This window comes from Numida meleagris, chromosome 2 (assembly GCF_002078875.1).
Source record: "Numida meleagris isolate 19003 breed g44 Domestic line chromosome 2, NumMel1.0, whole genome shotgun sequence".
Taxonomy (NCBI): Eukaryota; Metazoa; Chordata; class Aves; order Galliformes; family Numididae; genus Numida; species Numida meleagris.
The window spans coordinates 30,912,640-30,930,737 of NC_034410.1; the positions used below are offsets into that span (position 1 = coordinate 30,912,640).

The 18,098-nt window shown below is 41.9% G+C and overlaps 1 long non-coding RNA gene across 2 annotated transcripts; it reads right to left on the minus strand.

Moving 5' to 3' along the window:
- Window positions 265-7,623, minus strand: LOC110393456. Of its 2 annotated transcripts, none has more exons than XR_002435018.1 (2): window positions 3,524-7,623; window positions 265-2,230 (listed from the first exon to the last, which is right to left on the minus strand). It is a non-coding gene; the product is annotated as an uncharacterized LOC110393456 (long non-coding RNA). The 2 variants fall into 2 exon arrangements; XR_002435019.1 differs by having other exon boundaries at window positions 3,387-7,623.

Genomic DNA, 18,098 nt, shown 5'->3' on the forward strand with positions numbered 1-18,098 from the left:
GATTAAGTTTTAATCCTCAGAAGCACATGCTTGTGATAAGCCTCAGAATTAATAAAGATTAAATTAATCAGTAATCTAATTGCTGTGTGGTGAGACTGTGGTGGCTGGTCAGTGTCAAATGCCGCATGCTGACAGCCCGCACAGCACTCAGTGCTGCAGGGTATCCTTTGTGTGCCTTGTGTATCATTTTAATTCACTGACAATGAAATGTATGGGTTATTTGCAAGGATCTATTATAATACGAAGACAAGAAGATTGCTTTCAGAACATAAATGCCTTTCTTAACTCATTTCTCTTTGTATTACTCCTACTGTTTTTATGGTCTAAATTCATTCTGGCATCAGTTTCTACAACACTGGGTAGAAAGGTCTGAAAAGAGAGATGGTATTCATTCCAACAAAGGTGTGAGGGAGCTTTGGTATTGTACTACAGCACGATGAAGAGACAATTAAATGACAATCTCAGGAACAACTAAATAGAATGTTAAGTGTGGGGTTTTTTTTAATCTTAGAAAGAACATCTGAATCAGAGCCAGAGTGCTTAATGCTCTTTTTCCCTTCTATTTGTCATTAAGTAACAGAGTTTCTTTGCTTTTCCACAACCTTCTGCCACCAACAGTGCAGATGTAGGCAAATCCCGCCAGAACACTTCCACCTATTCGTAAGACCCTCATGGTTTCTGTGACCAAACAATTACCTGAACAGCCAAACTGATTCAATTCAACATGAAGATAACCAAGTGGAAAAAAAAGAAAAGCCTGTTTTAAAAACACGATTCTGTTTCCAGACCTGGTTTCATGCTCAGTCCTGCAGATCTGGGAGCAGCGTGCGATGCAGCAATCGAAAAGGAGTTTAAAACCCAATTTATTAGCCTATATTCTCAGACCTGGCATGTGCACAGCATCAGGAGGGAGAATGGGTACTGCTGGGAACATTACATTGCAGTGCTGATGGGGGTTGTGACACAGATGACATGCCGAGTGACCCTGTTAGTTGCAGGAGATGTGGTGAGGTCACGCTGTGATTAGTTATTAATGATACTGACGCGTTACAGCTCTAATAATTAGTAAAAGTAATGAATCACACACAAATAAAAGGCAAGCAATTCACAAGCAGCATATGAGATACACTGACAGTTCTGCAACTTCAAGTCGCGTTATCGAAAGAAGACAGTTCAGCTGGTATTCATTCAACAGATTTTAATACTTCTACTTAAATCACTGTAGTGCTTCAGGCATCCTTGTGACTTAAGCCTTAAATACTCTAAATGCTCCGAACTGCAGTACATCTTCTCCTCAGTAACGCTTGATAATTCTGTGCACAGAGGCACGTGCCATCTACACCCTTCTAGCCTTATGCTAGTGGCAGCTTTTCCCACCTCATTAAAAATCTATTTCAAATTTTCCTCTAATGGGGGGGGGCTACAAAGCCTCCAAACGTTTGTTCCACTACCCCAGCAGTCAGGGCAGCTCAGCGTTGTTTTAGACAGAGTTTTTCCAGGAAGTAGTTTCCTTTAGATTTCATAAAATTTTCTCATTGCTCGGGAAAATAGTTTGGAATCTAAAGGTTCAGCCTGTCTCAACTTTTTGGTATGTGCTTTTCATTATAAGCTCTTATATTTAGCTTATAAGCTCTTATATTTAGATTGCAAGCTATAATGGAGTTGTTTGCTTCTTCAAAAATAGAAATCCTTGATAAGTGAATACTTAACAACTGTAATCTCTGTCATATGACCATGTTTTTAAAGCACAATTCAACATTTAAAAAAAACAGCACATCTGGACGTTGGGAAAAAACAGCAGATATTTCCAGTCATCTGAGCTGATACCAAATCCGTAGCTGTAAGACATCGAGAAGGGCACTGTTCAGGGAGAGCGACCAACCGAACTCCAGGAGCAGCATTTGATCAGCCCTCTGTCCCAGCCTTGCTGTGGCTGCACGCTGGTAGCACCTTTGCAGAGCAATCCAATTTCCGTCAGGGCAGAACAACGCTCACTTCAGTATGAAGAGCATCTTAGTCTTGATTAGAAAATCAGCTAACATTGTCAGCTACATCCAGAACTTGCTCTGCTCTCCTAAAGAGCCTCTAACCGGGACCACGAGCAAGCACCAAGCCATCCTTCAAATCAGTAGAGCTGTAAGAGCTTGGTAGCAAATGCACAGCACTCTGGAGGCTCCTGGTGTGACATCCTCCTTGAAAACAGTTCCAGTAACCAAGACACGTTAAAAGCCTGAAAAAATACATATAATAGTAATAATGTTGGCCTAGGAAGAAAAACCAGATATTCTGAAATTCCTTTTCAAAAGGAAATGAAAAATCAACACCACTTTCCGCAGAACACAAATTCTGCAGTTTTTGCTTTGGGAAACAACCAACTGACAGATTATTTTGACAGTGTCAAACGTTCAGCTTTGACTTACAGTTTTCTTCTTAATATTCTAGCTTTAACCACAAATAAAATATTTTGATAGCTTTTTCTTGAAAACATAAATGAAACTGCGATGCTCCTACAAGAATTTTAGTTTTATGAAATCCATGTTTTGACAGAAAATTTCTGTGACAGAAAGCTCTTCACCAGATCTTCCGGGAAAGTGAAAAATCTTTAACATCTGTTTGATTCAAACATTGAAGATCCCAGTATCCAACTTTTCATACTACTCCAAAACCTTTTGATGAAAAATGCTCAAGAAGAAGGCCTCTATAAATGTTGCATTGATCAGTTGGCTGAATACAATCATTTTCAGTGCTCTCATCCATATGGTCTGGTTTTTGGGTGGTCCTGTGGCAGGCCAGGAGATGGACTCAGTGATCCTATGCATCCCTTCCAACTTATGGTATTCTGATTCTATGATTTTAGTACAACCTCAGATTTAGAAAATGATACATTGGCACAGAACTTAAAAAATCCTTTATATTAAAAAGTACATTAAGTTTTACCTGTTCTAAGTAATGACCAGCTTTATCTTATGATTTTTACTGGCCTGGAGTCCTGCTGGCAAACTGGAGTTCTCCCCAGGTTTACTTTTTAGCTTTCCTAGAGTCAGTTTACACTACTGTGCCTCAATTTGCTAGTATTGCAGATAAATATTCTTACAAGAACATTATTCAGAGAGGTTCCAAGGAGTTTAAAGTCACATAAATGAAATTTAAAATTAAGTTCGATCGGCTTTTGAAGGCCAGGTCTCTAAACACGTTCCATATCATTATTTTGCACATAAGAATAATGTTTATGACATTATAAAATAATTTGTGATGTCCTCTGACTTTAAGAAACCACTATGAGGATTCAGTAACAGAAAAAGATCACCACAGCAGCAAGACAAAGTTCAACAAAAATACAGGAACCAAACTCTAGCAAACATAAATAACAAATGAACTATTCTTACTGAAGAAAAGAAGCCCATTACTTCTTCCTCACGCTTCCCTGAGAACACACTGCACCAGGCAGAAGCTAGAAGTGCATAGGCAGGTTTGTAACTACATTCACTACTAAGATTAACTGCTTGAGGGGACTGGCACAGACCTTATAGCAGGGCCCGTGCAGGCCAGAGTTGTAGAAACCAGCTCTTGAGATAAGAAAAAGGAAGAGAAGAAATGCACAGAGTTGCTCGCTCTCAGAGGACACACAAGCAACTGCACAACACTGTGATGGAGTCAGAGGGGGCTCTACTTGTAAACAGAGGGAAAACTGGAAGGAAGGTGTAGACACCCATCCCAGAACACACACCCCACAGCCCTCTCTGTAAGCAGGACTAAAGAAGAGGCTGACAGCCACCAGGCTTTTATGCAACATCCCTGCACTGGTATTAGCAGCTCAATTAAAGTATCAAAGCTATTCTAATTATCACAGCTGAGCTGGATTTCCTCTTCCCAACCACAACTGTTTGTGGTGCCTGCGTGGGGCTCCTTCTCGCTGCATAAATGAGGAGCAGGAAGGGCTGGTGGAGGTGCTGTGAAAGGAAAGGGAGAAAGAGCAGGAGAAAAAATGATGCAAGGCAATTTGAGGATTCCTGCACTTTTGTGGTTGTTCAGATATTTGCTAATTGTTATTTTTACAGAAAATTTCCCTCCCAACCCATGCATGCCTGAGCACGTTGACAGTACAGGGAATGTGCATATGCATTGCCTTGCTGCCTGCCTATAGGAAGATGAACAGCTGGGTTCCTGAGGGCTGTCAGCTGTGTGCTCTTCTCAGGAGATGCTGATGGTCAGATGTGAGTCATAGGCCCTATGCCGCTCCCAGGGAGTGAACTCAGTTGTGTCCCACCTAATGCCTGTCCCCAGGACCAGGCTGGGGCAGAGCTGCTGTGGTGATGCTCAGTTCGCATGAGGGCTGAGCTTACTGCTTCCTCCTCACAGTGCTGATGAGGAGGGTGGTGTGGTACTATTAGGTAATATTTGTTATAGAGTAGATAGGGTAACATATCACAGGGCTAAGCTGCAGCAAGGGAGGCAGAAGGTAGCTGCGGGGAAGTCCTGCCCTAGCTGTGCAGACAGTTCTGCACCTGGAGCAGATTGTGGGAAGAAAATGTGGAATTACCATCAGCTTTTACAAACGGTTCAGATATATTTGATCCAGCTTTAAGGCAGATGCAGAGAACTGAGTGAGAGCTCTTTGTGATCTTTTGGGCTTTTATCAGCAGCACTTATCCTCTCCTCCTAAAGTAACAAGTTACAGACTGAATATTTTAAGACTTAAGTGAAACTTCAAGTGCTAAATTACAGTAATACGGAATGCTTTTAGAATGGGATCACTGATAATGGGAATGTATGTATTCTTAAATAGGAGTATAAGTGTAACAAAGAAGCCCCACGCTTGAAGCAAAAATGCAAACTAGCCATGAGGTAATGACTTCTGCTACCTTTTCTGACTTCTGCTTTTATAGTTAATACCTACACCATCGCAGTCCTTACAATGTTACTGTGTTTGTTTAGAGTTTTTTTTTTTTTACTGTTTTCTTTTATATTAATTCTGGTAATAAAATATACAAAGTTTCCTGAGGACTAGGACCCCCTTTCTTTGCCAGCTCCATACTACTTTGACAGCGCCCAAACTTAAACAAGTCTCCGCATTCCTCCCTCTCCATTTATCTTTATAGATGCTTATGGGGTTTTTCTGCTATTTTAAGAGATGGTTTCACTTACTCAGACAGTCAGACCAGGTTTCTGTTCTTGCTTGGACAAGAGCATCAGCTGTTTATTTTGACTAAACATTTTCCTCGCAGCAGAGAGCCTTTCTACTTAGTCAAGGAGAAAATTTCCGCAACTTTTTATTTTTTTAAGAATGTGAACAATAAAAAGATCTTGCCAGTGAGGCTTGCTTTCCTCTTAGTGTAGGAGGTCACAGATTTGGTTTAATAATTTGGTCATTTTTCCCAGAACTAACAATGCTGATCTCAGAGGTGGGGAAGCAAACTCTTAAGTTAATCGGCCCATTAATGCCCTGGTTTCTTGCTATGTACTTCCTCAAAGCCTGACATTTTAAAGTAGAAAAACTTATTATTTATAGGGCTATTATCTAGAGAAGAGAGAACATTCAAATTGTGGGCTTGGTGTTTGATATTGCTGCACCCTGTTGATTTTTAGAAAGTTGCATTTCAGCCCAGCAGCCTTCTTGCTTCACGTGGCTCAGCTTGTGCTCCGTTTTATCTGAAGGCATCTTACCATAATATCACTCTGTCACACAGAACATGAGCGTAGCATTGTCTAACTTTAAAAAGGGACCACACATATTAAATACGTATCACATATGCAATCAAACTGCTGGGACTTCCAAGGGGGGAAAAGGTGCCATTTTCCTATGCCAAGACTTCATGATCTTAGATGCTATTGCCTGAGAAAATCAGACCAACATTTGATAATAGCTAAACGCATTTTCAACACATTTTTCTAATTCTTTTCTCTTTGTGTGTGTTCCAGCTTTGCAGCCCTTGTGCATGTCACTGCCAGTGACTGACCTGTCTCTTGCCTTTTCTGGAGACTTGCTCTATGTTTGACAGATTAAAATTATGACCAGTTATATTGTAGGGCTGTGGATTTACTCACTGCTAAATAACCATAGTAAGACACATCACTCACTCAAGAAGCTGTGAATCTTAAAATGGACAGGGCGCCCAGCAGGTCAGGGGCTGACAGGTGCAGAGATTCATTCGTGGTAGAAATGAAGTAGGAGGATTTGAGTTTTCCTTTGGAGCAATTACTTTTAAGGAGGATGTAGGGGGAAAGAATATATATATATATATATATATAAGAGAAAGCATATGATGGCTTTGAGCAAGGGATGCCAAATGAACGAAGCCATATAGCTGGAATAAAAAACCCAAGCAGTTGACTGAGTATTGCGTGTGCATGTCTGCACATATATATCTGTATTTGTGACCTTCTGAGTGTATAACACCACTGCCATAAACCACAGCCCTGTGACCTGACTGATGACCGTGTTTTGCTAGTCACCACGCTTTTGGAAGCATTATAAAAGTGAAGTGCTCGCTCTAAATGCTAACCACTCAGAGAACTATCATCTCGATAGAAACAAAGTCTACTGAAGCAAAGCTTTTCTCCTCCCTTGGCACAGGACATCTCATCATGAGCATCCCCAGCAATATTTTCCATTGTCACGATGACATCTACTGGAGGGACGAGGCTGAACACAGATTTGTCTATCCAGGAAGGTGTTGAATATACGGAAAACTACATGAGAATGTCATTGTTCTGGCTATCTTAAATTGTATCTCAAGAAACACATGATAAAAGAAAACAATTAGAGGAAATGATTCAAACCTTGTCTGCGATTTGTAAATTAAAATGACCCAGCCAGTTATTTTAAATGCTTAGATGAAAAGGAAATAAACTCATTAAATACCACTTGAAAGATACAAACAAGCACTAATTGTAGAAAGATATGTCACTGTGGCACTCTGAAGCATAGGTTTGTTAAAACAGATACTAGAAACTGGTTATGCAAGACAGTATAAGTTGAAAAAAAGATATATGCAATGCTTGTACATGTGTGTACCAGGACAATGTGAAGTGTTTAATTTTCTCCACAATAAAAATGCTGTATGTTTACATGAAAAAAGATTGTATTCTTGCTACTCTTTCCCTTCATATTTGCAAATGAAAATAGATACTTAAAATACTTGAAAATAAGAATTAAGAGTGAACATGTTTTCTAAAGTCCCACATGAAACTTCTTTGGTTGGTAGTGAGTTTCTGCAATTTGTTCAAATAGAACAGGAGTAGCCAAGTGTGCAACACACTTTCTTCAAACTAAATTTTGAATGAGAGGACATTTGCTTTTCTTTAAAGCCATTCACTGGTGCTAGACTACAGCCTCACTTTGGCACCTTGTCCTACTGCCTACAAGGGGCAGGACACATGCCGTGTCCATCTATTGTCATCTTCTTCATGCTGCTCAGTCCTTGTTTGTGGAGAAGAGCAGAAGATAATGTTGCAGGGCAAATGCTGTGTGCTGACCAGTGATACCCGTGGGCCCGAGACAAGGGGGCAGCATTTGGCTGTTGCTACTGAGTATGCTTCTGGAAGGATTTCCAGGGAAAGAAGTGAACACGCTGGGCTAGATTATGCCAGGATAAACAATATAAACTCGCAGTTCAACATTGCACAAACCCAGACTTACCAGAAAACCCAAAAAGAGGCTTCAATTCAACAAAATAAGGTTGTTTGCTTCCTGGAGTCTCACTTTCCTTCTGGTGTAGAAATAGAAACTATAAGAGTCCTGCAGATGAGTAGGTGTTCTGGAACTTATGAATTCTTCAGAAAATCCACAATATACAAAGTCAGGATATTTTTCCATAAGAAGGAAATTCTCTGGAATCATAAAGAGAGATGAGGACAGAAGAACATGAAGGAATCATTACAACTGGCATCTTTGAAAGGAATGAGACTGCTGGGGCAGCCTGGCGTGGGGACAGCTGGGAGCTCAGAGGGTGAAGTCCTGGGGCTCAGGCTCGGCAATGGGCAAAGGTACACTCAGAGACCCAAAGTGCAATATTAGGCTCTGGCTACTGGCAGTAATGGAAGGGATGGACAAACTGTGAAGATGAAACGCCTGTGGCTGGAGGCGAGAGAGGAAGAGCACTGTGTGTTGCATGTGCTGAGTTATTGCTGTCTGTGAACTGGCAAGCCCGACTTGCCCTCTGCCAAACCTCCTGAGCATGCCTGTTCTGGATTTCAAGCTGCTTAGAAATCAGAAGAGCACTGGCAAAGTAATTTGGCAGCAGATGACTGCTGCTAAAAGAAGCCATCTACAATGGTTTTAGGGTTGGCATGCCAGAAACATGCTGTCAGTGCTTGGCAGCTTGGAGTGTGCTGAAAGGTAGGAGCCACACAGCTGAAAGAGAGCACCACTCCCACAGTAACGATGTACCTCTGTTAAAAAGTAATGCTTCAAAAGGATCTTACAAAAGACTTCTTCAAACATCTTAACTCAAGCAATAATGAAATTAAATCACAATTTTAGGAAACATGAATGCCTTTACAGGACATCTCCCAACTCGCTGGAGTACAAGAACTATCAGTGCATGCAACTATTAAGCATCTCCCTGCATAAAACACTACCCTTGGGAGGATTAAATGCATCATAAAGGAGGAGACAGAGAAAGATAAAGTCACAGATATGCAGCAGGAAGAATAGAAAGGAAAGAAAAATGTCCGAATTTATTTTGAAAGAAAAAATGGCTTCTTAGCATTGCTATACCTGAAGAATGCCTCTCACCTCAGTCTCAGAAGGTTTCTTCCCACATCCAAGCCTCTAGCTGTCTTTCTCTCTCTCTTTTTTTTTTTTTTTTTTTTTTTTTTGTGCTGAAATATGATTCTTCTGCTTTCAGCCAGGGCCCTGTCTCCACTTTCCAGACTATTAATTATGACTTCCCTAGTCCTTCATACATAACTATTTCTGTTTTCTCCAGTATGAATGACAGTGCTAATGAATGGCCAGCTTAAACGTTATTAACTTCTAGATAAATCATATCTCTAAAACACTGAAACTGCCCATACATACAGTAGTTAGGCTTGCCATCCCCTGGTCTAGGAGGATTGGTTTTATTTTAATTCCTTTTGCAACCTCCCTCCTCCTGCCTCTGTCAGTTTGTTTCCACAGGGAGCTCACGATAAGAGATCTTCCCCTTCCGCCACTTCTCAGAGGGTTTACAAGTGTTTTGACTCCTTTTGATCATCAAGGTCTCAGACTGAAGGTTGTTTCTCCTTGAAGACTGCATTTAATGTCCTTGAGCCTGCTGCCTTTGTCCATTATCTCTCACTGTGAGCCTGACTGACCCCAGTGTAGGAACCAACTGCCTACTCATTGTCTGCCCTTCCCATAGCCCCAGGCTACGCCAGAGACATCCAGAATTCAGCCTGCACGCAAATTATTTTCTCTTCATGATTCAGACGTTTACCTTTCATCAAACTGTTGCATACCAGTGCTAAGAGTTCTATTACAGCTCTTCATTTTCATCAGTTACCCACTGTGAGCATCCCAAGCCAGTCATCATTCACACTGCTCAGATCACAGATCAGCCTTAACGCTATGGTGGCTGTGGAAAGATCACCAACAGCCCCTGATCAGAATCTTCTGTTCTGCTCATGTCAGCCTCAGTCCACCTAGGTAATCTGTAAATGCTTCATTGTATAACTTAAAGGAAGATTAAGACTGAATATTCTTATGCTATCAGAATTTCTTACTTACACAAGTGCCAGTATAACCTCATCTACAGCAGACAAAATCCATCAGAAGTAATTTATTGTACCAAAACTCAGACAACTTGCCCCATTGTACTTCAGGCACAGCAGCTGGTGCAGAAGCTGCTGGAGATGTTTGCCCACCTTCAAGCCCTCTGGGAATGGAGATTCCCATTTACCGTGTCCTTACTTAGCAGAACATAAAAAAAAATAAGCCCTTGTGATCTTCAGTGACTGTTCTTAAGCTTGATGTTCTGCAGGGCTGGCTCTCTGCTTCAGATGGATCTCTGTAACTCAAGATCTATGCCAGTGAGACTGATGTTTTTAGAAACTTTGCAAGACAAAGCCAGAGGAGATCCATCCTGCAGGATTAAGTCTAGTTAGAGCAGTCTCTTTGAACATCACAACCATGCCTTTTGCTGGCCATGTAGGGCCTGAGCCCCCCTGTTATGCTTCACAGTTCCTTCATTGTGAGATATTGTATTTCTCAGGCCCTTGAGTTCCAAAGCCTCATTTCACCTTTCGCAGTTTCATTTCCATTATGTAGTTGGGTCACTGCTTCACAAGGCAGAGAGCTGTGAGCACCACTTGCATGGCACTGCAGTACCCCAGCCACTTGACAGCACGAGCCAGGGCTGCACAGGACAGGGAAAACCCACCCACCTTAAGAACACTTCAGGAGAATGTCAGATGGATTGAGTACAATTGTTCCTCTGAAATTCATCCAAAACACCACCCCGAGCTGGACTTGCTGCTCTACTGAGTGGTTACATCTCTGCTGACGTGAGTAGACTTGCAGCTGTTCACAACAACGTGAATTTGGCCTCGGATCTGACAATCATATGGTTTGTGGGCAGGAGGGGGGTGGCAAGAAGTATTTCAGTATTTCAGAAGTATTTCAGATAGGAGTGGGTTGGAGACTGTCACAGCCCCCTTGCTGCCTGCTGGAAACCAGGGCCTGCCCCATTATATCCATGCAGTTGTGCGTCTGCTACTGGGGGGATAGCAATGCATTGCCATGACTGACAAAGTGAGATACTGAAGTGTGTCTGACCTTCAGATATTCGCAAATTCATTATTAATTTTATTGGATTTTGGATTATTTTCTAAAGTGGCAATAACACATGCTGTTGAAAGCAGCAGTACTTTCCCCAGCATCCTTGCAACATGCACTCACTTAACATTACCCAGGCTTGTGTCCAGACAGACCAGCGCATCCTGCAACCCCTGTCTCATGTGTCCTGCAGCTCACTCTCTTGTCACCTCCTCTGCCACCCCTTCACACAGCATTTATTTTACTGTCTGTGTGCCAAGGTCTAACTCTGACACAGCCCAGACGCACAATCTTGGCTCGCACTCCTGAGAGGATCGCAAGGTTGCGGCCAAAAGCTGAGAAGGTCCAGGCAATGTAGGGGAAGGTAAAATTACCAAGGTGCTGCGGAGGTAGAATGGTTGAATGGAAGTAATTAAGAGCTCCAAGAGGGGTCCAGAGGAAAAAAACCATAAAATATTGAATATTGGGAACAGGGAGTTACTGCTGTCACTGGAAGGCTCAGGGAAAGACAACAACACCATGAGCTCAGCGATCTGCTCAGAAAGCAGCAGAGGCCAGCCCAGCCCTCCTGCCCCATGTTGCATGGACTCTTTGGTGCCTTTCGAGGGATTTTAAACACATGAACTCTGGTAGCTTGTTAGATCCTGGCTATTATTTATGTGTATTAGCCAATAAATTGTTGCTTTATTCTTTTAAACTGTGTTTGTCCTGACAGCAGCAGACTCTTTAGATATGGCTAAATGCACCGAAACCCAAAAGGGACAGTTACAGTCAACTGCAGAGCAGCTTCCTTTAATCATAATTAATCGTTGTTATTTTTTTCTTCAAAACCAGCTTTTTGCTAGCCCTAAAATAAATATTTAGTCAAATGAAAATGACAAACACATCAGTGTCATTCCAAGATGACTCCCCAGAGCTTGTTACTCCCAATAGCTCTCAAAGCACTCGCTGCTCCTTTGGCAGTCAATCCAAGTGCAGGCTGCTCCCAGGCTCTGTGAGACCCTTCATCCCACACCTGCAACAAGCAAGCTCTGGCATATACTTACCTCTTCTCAAACTTTTCTCTCTTTGCACTCTCTCTCAGGGTGGGAGAACTAGAAACTAGCACCAAGGCGTTAAGACTATGGATGAATGGAAATTTGTGAAAAAATTTGCTGTTTTACCCATCAAAATCCATAGCAAGCTCCCCAACCACCTTGAAGTTACCACTGGAATCAAGCCTCAGACAGTATATTTACGTTCAGACATTCAAACATGAAGTGTTTAATAAGGCATACAAGCTTTATGAGTTTTAAATGATCATAGGCGCATGCTTCTTTTGTTAACATAATCCAGAACAAACTATCACTGAAATGGCATTTTAATCTTTGTGTCATGTTACCCTAACTTTTAACAACAACAAGTCAACGCTAATTCTTACTGTCATCAAAGAAACAGATTGCTTCTAAGGCCATTGGGCAATCATGTAAGCAACATAATAGTGTTTATAATTGGATATTTTAGCTGAATGTACATGACTTTGTTCCAAAGGAGGTGCCTCAACTGCACGTCTCTTGAGGATGACTCATGCATTGTTTCCTTGAAGGCATCCCATTCCAGGCAGCATTTGGAATGGAAAAATGTGATTTGTTTAAAAATGTATATATAGAACTATAATCACATGGACTGCTGGGGGTGTAGAGGCTGTCAGTTCCTCTGACTGACGAGAGAACGCAACACCACCATGAAGGCAGTTCTGCTATTTCCTAGTGTACTGCCACAAAGAAACAAACAAACAAAAAACCATTAAGACTGAGTCTCTGTAAGGGTTTTCCCCACAGATGACCAAGCCTGTCTTTTTGGTTTGTTTGTTCATTTTGTTTTGTTTTTGAACAAAAAGCAAATTACTTTTAGATTATTCAGGTAGAAGAGATTCAGGAATATCCCTTGTTCACCTTGGGAAATCAGTAAAAATCTGTGAATTGGAGCTGCTCATACCAGCTTTCTCTGTTGCTGAGGTCCAACATTTGTGAGCCTTCTTTGGCAGGCGTGATAGAAACTATGCACAGCTCTTACAGTTACACTATTTTTCCATATTCCAGTTTAGCTGAGGTAAAGCTCACAGAGACAAAGGAAATCCAAATGGAATCTCTCCCTGGTTTCATTGTTCCTGCATTGTCCTATTTGTTTCTACTTCCAAAAAAAAAAAAAAAAAAAAATCAACGTTTAAAATTCCTGTTGAAAATGTTAATATTCAAAGAGTACGAATACAGATTTTTACAGGAAGTTCAGATAACGTTTATTATTTGGCTGAAAACACATCTCTGAGCTGCTGAAACCTTAGTTATGGAGAGACAGTCACCCTCCATAACGTAAGAAGGCAGTGTCACTCATAGATTGGGACTTCTGCAGAAACAGCTCTAATACTCCTTCATCCTGTTTCCAGTTTTGAGGCATGCCTGCTTACACAAGTTCAGACACTGAAACACGCACTGCCTGAATTCCCCTACTTACAGCACAGGGCCATCCTCAACAGGAGATACTGAGGTAATCCTTCTCCTCTGGGTTTCTACCAGGAGAAGACCAGTACTAAGGAGGAGAAGATGGCATTTGGGGGCTCTGGTTGCTAGAACTTGTGAAGGGCAGAAGGTGTTGGAGAGAAACAGGGGCTATCCTATAGCAAGTTGTCACTTTAAGGCTACGGTATTTAAAACTCACTAAAAAGAATGCCAGTTCCAGCCTTCATCAAGTTGATGCCCACTAACTTCAAGCAAATAAACCAACAAAGTTTCTTGTTTTTTCACACCTTGTTCCCCTCTGGATTTCTTTTTTTTTTTTTAATCTGTGGTTATTATGACCTTGCAAAATCTCCCGCACTGGGGCTGCTTGCTCCTCTCTCAGGCCAGGAAGAGCAGAGCACGTGTGGGATCCAGCAGCCGGCATGATGAGCAGACTCCACTGGCCAGCCCTATGGGTCAGCTCCGGAGAGCAGGGGCCGTGCTACCAGCAGATGGCAACGCCAACCCCAAAATCCTGGGTCTGCAGACACAGCCCTGCTATGTTCTGCTGCTCCACTGATATGCTATTACAGCCTGCACTAGAATAGTTACTGAACTGGCTCGAATACATATACAAATATTATTCTATGATTCTATGATTTTTTTTCCCTGGGAAAGGGGCAGGAATAGTAGGCAGTCTAAATATTTATCATTCTTCAGAGTGGAAAAGCTAAATTGAAGGTCTGGAATTAGTTCCAAACATTAACAAAAGACAAGAGATGTATTCAGTGTAGGACAGATGTTAATGGCAAAATAAATGACTTTGTGCAATGTGTCCTGTAACAGAATTAACCTCATCTCACCCGCTGGCGGGGGTCAGCCAGACAGGGATCTGGAGTCCTCTGCTTTCCTTCTTCTACTGTTTGTTTTATCCATTCCAAAAGGAGATTATTTTCAGAATATTTACAAGCATTTGACATAATCACCTACTTCTGCCAGCTCTAACAATAAATTATTCCACAACGAGTCAGAATGGAAGTGCTGACAATGAGAAAGGACGACAAACTGACAAAAGGCACAACCTGGGCTGCCAGAGCAAAGCTGCATTCAGTCATTAACCCATCTTGTCCCAGACCTCACTGCTGGGATACAGATGAATCGTGTTACAACAGTGCAAGCAAACAGCATGAAATTCAGTGAGGGAGTGTGTTGCTTGATAAGTGTCCCTGCTTGGGTTAGTATGCAACAAAAATTAAACAGTAAGCACAGATGTTACGTGGAGAAAAAAATCATCAGATGAGGCTTCACTTTTTAATTATTTTGTGGTCCAGGGTGTTTCAGGGGGACCTTAATCTTTAATGGAAAACGAAGCAAACTTACATCATGAACTAGCAAATAAAGAATAAACCAATTTTAGACTCCTTTATCCCTGCTTTGAATGCTCTAATTCAACTGACATCTACAAGAAGAGAAAATCTGGAATAGCAGGGGACATTGTAAGCCACAGTTCATAGAGCTGTAAGCCTGCCCTCCCTTAACACTGAAGGCACAAGTATTAATTATGACGGGGGGAAACAGAAAAGATGTCCTTAAGAAATAGGAAATAAAGCCACACAAAAGGGGCACTTGGACTTGAGAAAACAGCACCGAGAAACCTCCATCCAACACAGTAAAACAACTCTCCAAGCCAAGAAACCAGAAGGACCTCTAATAAACTGTTCAGGAAGGGGCACCCTGGGAATACTTCAAACCCAAGGAAATAATTCAGACAGAATTCAGCCCGTGCTTTGGCACAGCTCAGAAGGGCACGCAAAAGGTGGGACAAGGAGTCCCTGCACAGAATGGGCCACTGGCAGTCAGCAAAAGCATTCCCCAAAGGACACCGGTAATGCTTAAAAATGTACCGGTTCAAAGCCAAAATGCTGATTTCAGCAAGTTTAAGTTGTCCCGCTGCTCCTGAGAGTGCAAGGAAACAAACACTATTTGATCCCCTTAATGCTTTCAGTAAGGTGTCCCAGCTAATGTGGTGATAAGCTCATCTCATGCTTGAAGTTTGTGCCTCTTGTGAGTGTCAGTGCTGTGGCTTGCCCCGACTCTTCTTCTGGCAAAAAATAGTTAAGATTTTTACATGTAGCTATACTGCAAAAACAAACTGGTCTGGGATAAAAGAAGAACAGCCTTGAGATTTTTTTTTTTTAATATCCAGCATGGATTAAGTTAGAAAGAATCAGAAACACTGTAATTTGGAAAGCATTTTGCCACTTTGCTAGATAATGTAACTGAGACCCGCACACAGTCCATTGCAAAGAGGCAAACCTGCTGATAATCCCTGTTTTAATACCATCCACAGCCAAGCATCTATTTTCGTCTTTGATGTCATACTCTCAGTCATCCAGTTGTGTCTGATGTGAGTGCTTGTCATCGATCTTTTTGTTCTCTGCTGAGACACATTGGCTCGTATTTCTCTAATCTACAGAATTTGAACTGATCACAAACTCAAGAGGAGAACTGGCTTTAAAAGCACTGCCTATTAAATATGTAATCAGAGCCTCATCTGGGCAATCTTCCTTTCTTGCCAAACGTGCCAGCTCTGCTTCAGTCTGAATATGCTGAACTAAGCCTGTTGCTATTCCCTAGAGCCACAGTTTTCTGTTTGACCTCAGTGCTTCATCAGAATTGTCAGCTCTACACACAGCAGTACAAAACACGTCCATCAGTCACTCATGCCAGCATAAGCAGAGGGCACTCAACATGCCACAAAAGCCAACCCAGGGCATTTGAATCTTTCACTACAGGGCTGCCAAAAATAGTACTGTAAAACTGCTAAGTATCACTGTAGCATCAAACCTTCTGGAGAGGATCACTCAGCCTTCGAAGGAAAGTGACCTGGCACAGGAAGGACTTCTCTCCCTGCATCCTGGTCTCAGTGGGATGAGAGCTCCTTCATGAGCTTCTATTTCACGGCAAAATCTTCACTGCACCAGAGACATTTTTCAAGTCCAGCACAACCTCCTCCTGCCCTCTTGCTTTCCCCCTAGGACCCACAGCTCTCCTCATTTTCCTCCTCTTCCCAAACATGTACTTCGCCCACAAGAAGCAGAAGCTCTGCAGATAGAGAATGGAGAAGCTGCGGTAGTGTTGCTTCACCTGAACAGAGGAGTGGCATGAGAAGAAGGGTGAGCAGACCTAGGCTCAAGAGATCAAGAAACAAAGCTAGAATGACAGGTCTATTAATACCACGCAGTAGTTTCCATAGCGCGTAGATATCATGGTGATGTAAGGTGATGTTACAAGCATTTAGATTCAGAACTTTTACTTTCAGTCTTACTTTGTGAATTGCAAAAGACAAGGGACAAGTGAACAGTTACCATTTACTGACATATATAAGAAGTTATTAACACTAGTATGACAGAAGGGGAATTAATCTGACTCCGCTGCCAAAGTGACAGAACAGCACTCTGCTGCAAATATCCTCAGACTTGGTCTCAGTCTAGCAAAGAGCTGGACATGATTGGTACACAGTGTCCTTCTGAGACCATTCTACAGAGGCAGGCCGGGCTAATCTTCTAAATTACATGATACACTTACTGCTTCAGTTTCCTGATGGAAACATTTCAACCATGCTGTGGATTAGAGATTAGTGGATTAAGCAAGCAATGTTCACTAAAACATTTCAGGGCCCAGCTGTGCTGCACTAACCTGGTCAGCAGCATTCATTTATCACTCAACATATAATTGGATACACTTTCAAAGCCACAACAAATATGATACTGTTTGTGCTACGCCAATTATTCCCTTATCAAACTCACAAGTAAAATGCAATTTAGAGAAGAGTATAATCCTTTTCCATTTTTAATTTTAACCTCTCTTTGTGAATCAGAGGTTAAAACATCATTAAATTGTTAATGTTTATGGAGTGCCTTGAGAATAACAATGTGTTTAGATGAGACATGATACATTATGATGGTTTTGTTCATATTAAAATCCCAATTTATGTTACAAACTGTCCATTTCATTTAAATGATTAGAATTTAATTTCTCAGATTTCATGAGGAACTTTTTTCCAATACTCATTTCAAAACTTGGAGCAAGAGATTTTGTCCCTGAGAATTGATCGGTTTCTGTCGTCCATTTGTTTTTTCTCATCTTGACATGTTCTTTCTTTGTGGCTTTATTTCCACATGGCTCTGCTCACGGCTCACTACCCTTTCAGAGCAGCTGGCCCTCGCTGCTCCTACACAAGCACCTTATCTGTGAAATATGAAACTGGCCAGGCACGGTCCCAGCATTTCCAGTTTGTCTCCAAGGCAGATGTAGTAAGATTTGAAATAATACCCTATTAACACAGCAGGAAAAGTACGGATTTCTCATTTTTACTGTTATGTAGTGAGATACAGAAAGCCAAGTGTGTTAGAACGATTATTTCAATGAAATAATGGATAAAGGCATTGCAATCCCCTACTCAGCCCACACAGACCTGAGCTTCTCTGTCACCTTGTCAGAGGGGGACCAGGCCTGAGGGCTTTCAGGCGAGGACTGGCATAGCTTCCACATGTGGGCTGCAACCATTCACTCATTGCTCACACATGTGCAATACAATTCCCTTTGGATAACAAAGCTTCAAGTCCCCCATAGTGAGGAAATTCAAATTACTGAAGTTCAAAATTCAAATTACTGAAGACAAACCCAGAACTGGGCTCATGGGCAAGATGGGGTATCCCTCACCTCAGGGTCCTGCTTCTGCCACCCCACACACAGAATCATAGGCTGGTCTGGTTTGGAAGGGACCGTTAAGACCACCTAGTTCTGACCCCCTGCAATAGGTCCTACTAGGTCAGGCTGCCCATGGTCCCATGCTGATAAAG